Raw genomic sequence first — 11,796 nt, forward strand, 5'->3', positions numbered from 1 at the left:
TATATAATCTCTTTCTCTACAAATGGGTAAGTCAAAGAACACATACAATTATATACAGCATCTGTTAAGAGATGGGAAGCAGGAGTCTGTGAGCAGAATCTTGCAGGGGGAAAAATGCCAAAGAAAGCCACCACAATAGCATTTAACTTCAAAAAGGGAACTACACAGAAATGAGGAAGCTAGTTAAATGGAAGTTAAAAGGAATAATAAGAAGGATGACATGCCTGCAAACTGCATGGAGACTATTAAAAAAACCCATAATAAAGGCTTAAACTAAATGTATACTCAAAATTAAAAAAAACAAACAATAAGAGGACAAAAAATGCCACCTGGTCTAAACAGCAGAGTAAAAGAGGTGGTTAGAGACAAAAAGGCATCCTTTAAAAATTGGAAGTCAAATCCTACTGAGGAAAATAGATAGGAACATAGATAGATAGGAACTCTGGCAAGTCAAGTGTAAAAGTCTAATTAGGTAAGTCAAAAAAGAATTTGAAGATCAACTAGCTAATGACACAAAAACTAACATCAATTTTTTTTAAGTCCATCAGAAGCAGGAAGTCTGCCAAACAATCAGTGGGGCCACTGGATGATCAAGGTGCTAAAGGAAGACAAGACTGTTGTAGAGAAAATAAATGAATTATTTAGGTGACAAATCAGAGGATCTGTCCCAGATTGAAGTGTCAATAGAGGAGGTTTTTGGAACAAGCTGATAAATCAGGACCAGATGGTATTCACCCAAGAGTTCTGAAGGAACTCAAATATGAAATTGCAGAACTACCTTTGATATGTAACCAATCTCTTAAATTAGCCTCCGTACCAGATAACTAGAGGATAGCTAATACAACACCAATTTTTAAAAAAGGCTTGAAAGTTGATCCTGGTAACTACAGGCTGCTAAGTCTAAATTCAGTACCTGGCAAATTGGTTGAAACTATAGTAAAGAACAGAATTATCAGACACATAGATGAACATGATTTGTTGGGGAAGAGTCAGCTCAGTTTCTGTAAAGGGAAATCATGCCTCACCAATCTATTACAATTCTGTGAGTGTGTCAACAAGCATGTGCACAAGGGTGATCCGTTTGATACAGTGTACTTGGACTTTCAGAAAGCCTTTGTCAAGGTCCCTTACTATCTTAAGCAAATAAGCAGTCATGTGAAGAGGGAAGATCCTCTTGTGGATCAGTAACTGGTTAAAAGGAAACAACGGGTCGGAACAAATGGTCAGTTTTTACCATGGAGAGGCGTAAATAACTGGGTCCCCCAAAGATCTGTACTGGGACCTGTGCTGTTTAACATACTCATAAATGATCTGAAAAAGGGGGTGAAGAACGAGGTGGTAAAATGTATAATGATACAAAATTACTCAAGATAGTTAAGTCCAAATCTGACTGCAAAGAATTACAAAGGGCTCTCACCAAACTGGGTGCCTGGGAAACAAACTTAGAGAGACAACATGCGTGAGGTAATATTTTTTATTGGGCCAACTTCTGTTGGTGAGAGAGACAAGCTTCCAAGTCACACAGAGCTCTTCTTCAGAGAAACAAAATGGCAAATGAAATTCAATGTTGATAAGTGAAAAGTAATGCACATTGGAAAAAATAATTCCAACTATACATACAAAATGATGGCTTCTAAATTAACCTTTACGACTCAAGAAAGATCTTTGAGTCATGGATAGTTCTCTGAAAACATCCACTCAATGCACGGCATCAGTCAAAAAAGCTAACAGAGTGCTAGGGATCATTAGGAAGGGGATAGATAATAAAACAGCAAATATCATAATGCCACTATATAGATCCATGATACGCCCACATCTTGAATACTGCGTGCAGTTCTGGTCACCGCATCTTACAAAAAGATCTATTAGCACTGGAAAAGAAGCAGAGAAGGACAACAAAAATGATGAGGGGGCTGGAACAGCTTCCGTGTGAGGAGAGAGAAAAAGGCCGGGACAGTTCAGCTTAGAAAAGAGAGGGAGGAAGGGGGGATACGGCACAGGACATGACTGGTGCGGAGAAAGTGAATAGGGAAGTTATTTACCCCTTCACATAAGACAAGAACTAGGGGTCACCTGAGGAAAGTAATAGGCAGCAAGTTTACAAGAAATACAGGGAAATACCTCTTCACCCAATGCACAGTTAATCTGTGGAATTCATTGCTATGGGGTGTTGTGATGGCCAAAATTATAACTGAGCTCAGAAAAGAATTAGATAAGTTCATGGAGGATCGGTCCAAAAGTGGCTATTAGCCAAAATGGTTCCCAAATCTCCAACTACAGGATACTGGGCTAGATGGACCATTGGTCTGACCCAGTGATGAACCTGACAGGGTGCCTCTAGGAGCACGATCCAAATGTGTGTGTGTGTGGGGAGGGGGAGCCATGGCAAGCAGAGGCAGCAGGGCCTATGGATCAAGCCCAGGTCAGGAGCCAGCAGAGCTCCTGAGATCAGCTATTGAGTTGCTGTGTGGCCTTGGGTGAGTCCCTCCCCCCTTCCCTGGGCCTCTTGCTGCTCCTCTGGGCATGAGGACACTGCTGCTTCCCTGCGGGAGTTTGGACTGGAAAGGGCTGGGGTGTGTGCGGCACCGGGAAAGGGGATGAAATGAGAAGTCGAGAGGAGCCAGGTCTCTCACTCCCTTCCAGCCCTTTGAAAATGCAGTGCATTGCTAATGTCCGGAGTCTACAGGACCGTGGAATCAGAGGCACTCAGCATTGACTCCAGAGAGAAGACTGATTCTCCTCTTTGCAGTAATTCTGGGCTGGACTCCATGGTGGTGCTGATGGTCTGATCTGAGGAGAATGCCCCCTGCCCCATTAGGGAATGGACACCACAGCCAGTCCAATCAGCTGACGAGGCTGCCAGGAGGCAGTGCAGCAGGGACAGCACAGGGGCTGTGCACAGATGGGGCTGGGAACCCTCTGCCCCGTCTTTGTGCCTTGCATGAGCAGTGGTGGCATCCCAGGGGAGGTGAGCTCCTTCCCATCTGGTTGCTGTAGATCAGAACCATTCACACCTCTGCCCCCCACTGGCTTGCTCCTCCACCCTCTCATCTCTTCCCTGGACCTCGCTCTTCTCTTCACCTCTCCCCTTCTCCTCTCTTGGCATCTCCTCAGGCTGTGGTGTCTCCTGGCCCCTTCTCTGACACACTGGGTCCTAGGCTGGTTCCCCTGACTTATCCAGCTCGCCCTGTCTCTGACTCATTCCCTCTCTCTCAGCACCCTTCCTCTCTTGTCTGTGGGGAATGCCCTCCCAGCAGCACAGTCCCAATGCTGGTAGCAGTGATGGAGGGGCCAGTGTGGGTCAGTCACTGGCATTCCTCCCTCCCCTCACCCTGGTGTCCAGCCTTGCTCAGAGCAGGCCCAGCTGACACACTGGTACAAACTCCTGATCCCTGACTTCACTAGCTCTCACATCACCATTGCCCCCAGGGAGCTCTGCTGGCTAGTGCCAAGCTGGGGGTGGGGGTGTTGGCCTCAGCCATCACCAGTGCTAACTTCCTTTGCTGTAATGCATTCACCTTGGGCCCATCTTCTGCTCCCCCCCTTCTCTGTTCCTCTCAGAATGTCTCAATCCATTTTGCCTCCCTCCTTTTTCCTTTCAAAGGCAAACACGTGATGGATCGAGCAGCCTCTTCCAGGACGATGCTTCATTTAGCTCTCATCCCCCGCGATTTGCTAATCCCTCTTGTTATCCACATGACTGAGGGGCCATATTCTAAGTTCAAAAGGATACAGTGTGGTGTCGGTTACAGATCATATTGCATCCTTGGAAGGGGAGCATTAGCTCCACCAGCACTAGAGCTGGGGGTGGTGTGCTCGGAGATCGCTCACACCTTCAGAGCAGAGACAGTGGGAAAGACGGGGGTGGGGAAAAGCAGGGGCTGGGGCACAAGAGTGCGCAAGAAGCCAACGGGTGTGGGATGACAGCTGCATGATGCCCGTGCTGCGTGACCAGCAAAGAACTCCCACGGTGCCAATAGGCATCCAGCTGTTTGGAGGGATTAGGATGCCGGGTCCTTGGACTGAGAAGTCACTTAGGGCTCCTTTGCTATCCCCAGAGACCGAGCATCTGAGGGATGATCTTGAACCTGTCAGTGGGGCCTGTTTCTCCACTGCTTGGGTCATCCTTGATACCTGTGCACCTGGGTGCAAAACTCCCCCCGCTCTCCACTCTGTAAAAGGTTGCACAAGGAGCTAGCCAATGGGGCTCAGGTCCTGCCTTTATAAACTATCAACAGCAGAAGGACGGAGCAGTTAAGAGTCACAGGGAGGCAGATAAGAAAAGAAAGGAGCTGACGAGGTGCTGGAGGCTGTTGCAGGGTGGTGGGGACTGCAAAGGAGAAGGCTTTTATACCAATGTGGCCAGACTATGAGGACAGACCAATTTCATGCTGCACGTCTCTGTCTCTCACTAGCAGCTGCTTTGACATGTCAATCTACCTTTGTAAACCAAACCATTTCTTTCCTGCTCATGGAACTGATGCTGCTTGGTCTAGTGCAGCATTGCCAGCACCAAGTGTTCAGAAATCATGAGTCAGATTCCCAAAATCACGAGATTGGTTTAAAAATTGTGGAGGGTTTTTTCCCCCCTACTGAGCCTTTGGATCATGCTCAGGTCACATTTCCAGGCTTTTCTCCAACCATGAGGGCTAAAAAGATACTTCTTTAAAAAAAGGAAAGCTGATTCTTATAAAATCACGTGCCTCCAGGAGCTGGAGTTTGAAGGAAAACCCAGAATACTGCAAGGCTCCTGCTAAAAATACAAGAGATGGCAGTGCTGCTAGGGGATGATTTTAGCATGACAGTTTCCCAGCATCATTTTTGTTGGTAGCTGTATTTTTAGTAATATTCCTACAAGTTTTTTTTCCCTGTCATTGTGATTACAGATGGGTCATTTCTAACAATTTTCAATTTCTAATACCTTTGTTAATTTCACTTTTCCAACTCTAAAAAGGGATCGGATCACAAATGTTTGGTGGGTACGAAGGGCAAGCAGGGAAAATAATAAATCAGTTCAGCCTCTAAGAGGTGTATCCTCTTGAGCTGGGGCTGCCAATTGTAGCAAACTGAAACCACCAAACTCTTCTCCTGTGCCCCAAACACATTTCAGGTCTTGAGTGGTGCAAGTCACTTGTTGTAACTGAAGGTGCCTGTTCCTTTAAATGCTGCTTTGAAGCCGAGCTGAAAAGTGTTACTACAGCTATGGTGCTTGTGCTTCAGACCACCCAGCCATCCTCTGCCGCATTCCTGCTCCGGCAGCCTGGTTATTAGCAGCTTCCATCTGATAACACAAGCTCCACTTCAGCTTATGGCACTTTGCAGTGACAGAGTGGGGCTGATGGTCTCCAGATCCTCCCCTGCAGGCTCTTAGGGCTCCCCATTGGCTGCCGGAGAAAGGCAGAAAGGGTCAGTCCTCAGGTCCCTCCCTTGGGGCTCTTTTCAGTGCTCTTCGAAAGACTGGTAAAAAGGCTGCGTTGGGGGGAGGGACCCGTGCATGTAGACATGCTTTACAATTGCCAGGCCTTGAAACACACGTGGGACCCACTCCAGTGGCTGGAGCAGAGCTCTGGTGCTGTCACCCACAGAGAACACGCCCATTGTTCCCAAGGGGCGACTTGGTGCCATCATCCCCATTTCACAGATGAGGGAGTTAAGGGGACAGAGGGCAAGTGACTTGACCAAGGACATATAGAGAGCTAAGGGCATTGCTGGGGCTTGAACCAGGAGTCCTGACACTGCAGCTCCTATTTTAACCCATAGGCCCCTACTCCCACTGAGGAGAGAATGGAGCCTGGTGTGTGTTCTGCAATATGGGGGAGGCAGTTTACTTCTCACTGGTGTGATGGAAGGATTGAGTGTTTGGGACTGGGAGGGTCTGAGTCCCCTCCCCATGATCTAGGTCGGGAGCCCCCCAGTAATCTCCCACGGGAACATCCAGACAGCCGCTCACCTGGCTGGAGGCTAGCAGGGAGTGAGTGGAGGAGATCCAAATTCCCAGCCCAGCATCAGGTCTGAACATCTCTCCTGAGTGATTAGAGGAGCGATCACAGAGGCTACGACTTTCCAGTGGGAGATTATTAGGGGGCTCCTGGGCTAGATCATTGGAAGGGGGCTTGTGAGGCACATTGGCACAGCGGTGTGTGGGGAGCCCCTGTCCCCGATAGCAGGGGGTGCAGGTCAGCTAAGGGGCATCAGCAGAGATGTGTGGAAGGGAAGCATTGCAAAGCTCTGCCTCATGCTCTAGCCATCACCCATAGTTCCACGAAGACTAGATATCTGCAGAAACATTTAAAGCAGAACAATTAAAGTGCCCAGGCTCTAAATGAAACATGGAACTTTTCCTGGTCCTGCATGGGCCAGATGTTTACGTCTCTTCCCTGGAAGGAGCCCTCTTCACTAGCCTTCAGTCACTGACTGGTCTTTGTTAAATCCTCTGTGAATATCTGTGGCCCCATCTACACAGCAATTTCACAGGAGTCAGGCTCAGTGCTTTGAAGCCATTGTCTGGAATGGCTGTAGCTAGATTGGGTGTACTAGCATCCAGACCCCAACACTGGTCTTGGAGCACACGTGTGTGTTGGCCGCGGAGGCCTCTCTCCACCTACAGCGGTCTGCATGGCAGTTTGAAAATACAGACACGTGAACAGGGGTGTGCATTGTGGGAACTTTAGGCAATTATCCCACAATGTTTAAGCAACTGGTGCTAGGGGCAAGGCATTGTGGGTGTTTTCCTAGGTCACCCTTTATTGTCACCAAGCAATGCCAGTCCCAGAATCCATTGGCGATGAGCTGGTGGGCGGTTCCAACCTGGAAGCCAATTCAGGGTGTTGTATTCTCTGGCTTTGCAAGTGTGTTGGTCTAAACCTTTGGCAGGAGAGAGGCTGCTGCAAATCAGGGAGGCAGCAGGACTCTGTTGCAGACGTCCCGGGACATCTGCATTTCTGATCAGTGCCATAAGGAGATGAACACCTAGGCTGCCTGCTCCCTGTGGCTGGGACAGAGTGGCAGTAGGAAAATGGACCAACTGGGAACAGCTGGCCAACTTCTCAATGAGTGAGGCCTGTGGACAAGATGCAGCTGGTGGGCAAGGGAATGGGTGTTGCTTTGTGGAAATTGATGGCCAGTGGTCCCTGGCACATATGTGTGGTACAAAGAATGGTATGGCTGGTGGGGGGGATGTTATAGCGTTGGAAGCATGCCCAGTTTCCTGCCACATGAGGCAGCCATTCACAATGTCCTTGTGGTAACAGAGGGGAGTGAGCGTGAATGCAGTTTTATTGACACCGGGGATACCACAGATGGCACATACGTATCTCCACATCTCATAAAGCTGGAACCCCAAATGCTTTTCCTCTGGAGTGGTGCAGGCTCCAGTAGGTCCCCACTGCTGGTTCATCGATACTAACACAGAGAATTGGTCAGAATTGCTGGGGAGGGGGCAGCTTTCCCTGCCTCCCCCTAGAGAAAGGAATGGGTTATTATTGCTGCCGTGTCTCGGGGGAATCCAACCTGCCCCTGGTTCCTGGGTAATATCCAGATAGGAACCAGGTGGCTTCTGCTATCATCTCAGCAGGTGCTGAGTGGTGGTGGGCAGGGGACCTCCTGGAGGACTGATGAGGAGGTGGAGTGTTGAGTGAGGCTCACCAGCTATGGTATGAAATAAGTCTCCATGGTTATTGCTGCATGCTGTGAGCGGCACATCTCTGGGTGGACAGGGGGGTGTTCTTTAGAGGGTGCTGGGCTGGGAAGCCCGTGTAAATGCATATTGGCAGCCTGGCATTCCTGCTCCGAGGAAGGGAGCTTCGATGGCATCAGCATGTTCTGTGCCAGTACCTGGCTCCCGCTGCAGTCGGGGAGGGAGATGCAATGAAAACACCTATGGATTGAACTCGCTCTGCTTCTCAAGAGCCTTCGCTAGCTGCAACTTCCACTTGATATGCAGCTTTTTCTAAAGAATTGCAGCTCATCCCTATTGATCATTAGGTCTGTGTTCCACATGGCGAGCTAAATCAAAGGCAACAGGAGCAAGGTTGGGTATTCCCATTCTTTTCTGATTGTGAAATACTGATCCTTCCACCCGTAATCACGCAACAGCCCTGGGGGTTTGGTGTAACACCTGTCATTTGTTCCTCTCCACCAACTGCAGCTCCTGTTGTTCATAACTGGTCACTTGCTGGGCATGCCTCTTGTTTGCACTATTCACAGCTGCGTGTTTAGGGAGGAGGATGGCAGCATGAGGTGCTCCCCTGTGAAAGATGCTGCTTAGGTGGGCCCTGTTTGGAATGACCAAGAAGAACTCCAAGGAGCGAGCTGTATCAGAGCACAAAGATGTGGAGCTGACATTGCTATGACCTCAGGACATAGCTACACCACAAAATGAAGTCGACCTAACTTACATCATCAGCATATAGCCACCAAAGTAATTACGTTGGTTGTGCACGTCTATGCTGTGCTTCTTGTATCGGCGGTGCACGTCATCACCAGGAGCACTTGCACCGATTGAACTATCAGTGTGGGGCATTGTGGGGCAGCTTCTGAAAGCCAGCAACAGTCTATTATGCAAGCAACACAGTGTCTACACTGAGAGTACTGCATCAACCTAACTACATTGACATTGACTCTACGCCTCTGGTGGAGGTGGAGTTACTAACATAGGTGCCGACTTCCTCCGCTTGACTCCCTCTCTGCCTTAGGCCCCGCCCCCACTCCACCCCTTCCTCCAAGCCCCCACCCCTGCCTTGCCTCTTCCCGTCCTCGCTCCGCCCTCGCCATTGCCCCCACTCCACCTTTACCCCCAGGCCCCACGCCTCCCCAACTCTTCCCGCTATTTTCAGAGGATTAGAAATGAGGGGTATTTCCATTTGTTCTAAATAACGTCCTACCTAGCTCATTTCCAAAGGAGTTCTCCAGGCAAAAGCCAAAGAGCTGAAGTGGAGACCAAAGCAACTGCGTCATCACACAGACTAACAAGCTGCAAAGCATCTCTCCTGATCAGGAGTGTCCCTGAGCCAGAGGAACACAAGACAAACCACAACTGTAACCCATCAGAGAGGGGCACTTACGCTGTCTGTTCCTGTTGACCTCTAAACAATCATTTCACAAAACTTAAGTTTGGGACACTATGAATTTCACTTTTGCAAACCTAGCCCCCTCGCAGCCCGTGGGATTGGGAAAACCTGGCTGCTGCTATTGGCTGGAAGCAAATTTAGTATCGGATTTGAAATGTCCTCATAAATGGCAGGCAAGGAACGTCCTCAGATGCTGGGCTGCAAGCAGTGCTGCCAAGAGTTGCTCTGAAATGCCCATAAAAGAAGATTTGCAGTGATCTGATGCATCTGGAACAAACATTTCCATACACCTCCAAGGCCCTTGTCTTTCTCTGTTAGCTTCAGATCATCCTCCCAGGGGAGGAGGGCAGAGCCGGGGAAAACGGGCAGTGATGTGCAGATGGGCAATTAAAGATTGAAAACATGCACTGATGTTCTCGGAATATCTATGCTGGGAATGTTAGACAAGCCCTGACGTTCCACAGCCCTGTCGAGCTACAGTGTCACATCATCTATTGCCCAGATTCCTCTAGGCCCCTCCTCAGCCCCAGTGCTGTATGATGTGTTACCCAGAACACCCGGGGACCCTGCCTAGGCCCCAAACCATCTGTCACCCTGAACCCCCTGGCACTGCACCCTGTTCTCTGTCTACCGGAGCCCCCAGCCCCACACCCTGTTCTCTGTCTACCTGAGCCCCCAGCCCCACACCCTCTTCTCTGACACCCTGAGCCCCTGGCCCCAATGACATTCTCTGTCATCCTGAGCTCTCTGGCACCACGCCCTGTTCTCTGGTGCCCTGAGCCCCCTGGCCCCACATGCCATTCTCTGTCACCCTGAGTCCCCTGGCCCCATACCCTGTTCTCTGTCACTCTGAGCCCCTGGCCCCACACCCCGTTCTCTGTTCCTCCTTGCCCTGCATCTCCTTCTTTCTGTCCATGGCTCTGGAAATAATTGGCCTTGGCTGGGGCTCGATCTCGCAACCTTTGCTGCCATCTCTGTGATGCTGAGGATAGCGCATGAGGCAGGGCCTGCACAGCCATGGACAGTCCGACTGAGGCTGGGCCTGAGTGGCCAAGGATGGTCTGACTGGGAGGCTGGGCCTGCACAGTCATGGACAGGCTGACTGTGAGTAGGGTTGCCAACTTTCTAATAGCAGAAAACCGAACACCTTTGCCCTGCCCCCTGCCCCGTCCCTTCCCGGAGGCCACGCCCCCTTTCCGCCCCTTCTCCAAGGCTCCGCCCCTGCTCACTCCATCCCCCTACCCCCTGTCACTCACTCTCCCCACCCTCCTCTCACTCATTTTCACTGGGCTGGGGCAGGGAATTGGGGTGCGGGAAGGGGTGAGGGCTCCAGCTGGGTGTGCAGGCACTGGAGTGGGGCCAGGATGAAGGGTTTGGGTGCAGGAGGGGGCTCCGGGCTAGGGCTGAGGGGTTCGAAGTGTGGGAGGGTGAGGGCTCTGGCTGAGGGTGTGGGCTCTGGGGTGGGGCTGGGGATGAGGGTTTTGGGGTGCAGGAGGGGGCTCTGGGCTGGGGCAGGGGGTTGGGAGGTGGGGGGTGGGGGGTGGGGGATGGTGAGGGCTTTGATTAGGGGGGTGGGCACTTACCTAGGGCGGCTTCCAGGAATCGGCGATATATCCCTCCGGCTTCTATGGGGAGGGGGACCATGGGGTCTCTGCACACTTCCCCCACCTGCAGGCGCCGCCCCCACAGCTCCCATTGGCCGTGGTTCCCAGCCAATGAGAGCTGCAGAGTCGGTGCTTGGGGTGGGGGCAGTGCGTGGCGCCTCTGTGGCCACCCCGATGCTTAGGAGCCGCAGGGAGACGTTGCTGCTTCCCAGGAGCCTCATGGAGCTAGGTAGGGAGCCTGCCTGCAGCGCCAACTGCATTTTTAATGGCCCGGTCAGTGGTGCTGACCAGAGCTGCCAGGATCCCTTTTCAACCAGGTGTTCCAGTCAAAAACTGGACGCCTGAGTGTAAGGCTGGGCCATGTACGGTCTGACTGAGGCCGGGCCTGCGCGGCCAGGGACCGTCTGACTTTCAGCTCCCACCTGAGTCAGTGCAGGAAAAGGAGCCAAGAAGAGTTAATAGCTGGGTGGGCTTCACATGTGTCTCTGGAATGGGGCGTGACAAGGGGCTCTGTTGGGGGGAGGGGAGGACAAGGCAGCTGCTCTGACCTTCAGTCACTTGTGGCAGGATTAATAAAAACCTGTTGGTAAAAGTTTAGCAACGGCCATTGAATCAGTCACCAGGCCTTAAAGGGCCAGGAGGCTCCCAAATCCCACACAGCTACCTGGACACAGTGAATGCCTAGAGCAGGGGTTCTCAAACTGGGGGTTGGGACCCCTCAGAGGGTTGCGAGGTTATTAAATGGGGGTCGTGATCTGTCAGCCTCCACCCCAAACTCTGCTTTGCCTCCAGCATTTATAATGCTGTTAAATATATATTAAAAATGTTTGTAATTTATAAGGGTGGGGGGGTCACACTCAGAGGCTTGCTATGTGAAAGGGTTCACCAGCCGAAAAGTTTGAGAACCACTGGCCTAGAGCCCCACGCCCCTTGCTATGGGATCCGGTGCGTGGTTATCGGCATTACTGTACTGTGTACAGCACCTAGTGCAAAGGGGCCCCTTGGCACTGCCACAAGCATCTTCCATTCCTCATCCTCCTCCCATCTGGGAAGCAGACTGGACGGCTTTGTGTGGGGGAGAACGGGCAGGAGTGCCAGTCCTGGCTTGCTGGATTCTTTGTTTT

General features: G+C 51.0%; 1 long non-coding RNA gene across 1 annotated transcript; it reads right to left on the reverse strand.

Annotated features, from left to right (window-relative positions):
• Positions 1–1,460: 1,460 nt before the first annotated feature.
• Positions 1,461–11,083, reverse strand: LOC142073367 (uncharacterized). The gene is made up of 2 exons (XR_012670197.1): positions 10,652–11,083; positions 1,461–5,384 (listed from the first exon to the last, which is right to left on the reverse strand). It is a non-coding gene; the product is annotated as an uncharacterized LOC142073367 (long non-coding RNA).
• Positions 11,084–11,796: the final 713 nt, after the last annotated feature.

Source organism: Caretta caretta, chromosome 10 (assembly GCF_965140235.1).
Source record: "Caretta caretta isolate rCarCar2 chromosome 10, rCarCar1.hap1, whole genome shotgun sequence".
Lineage (NCBI taxonomy): Eukaryota > Metazoa > Chordata > Testudines > Cheloniidae > Caretta > Caretta caretta.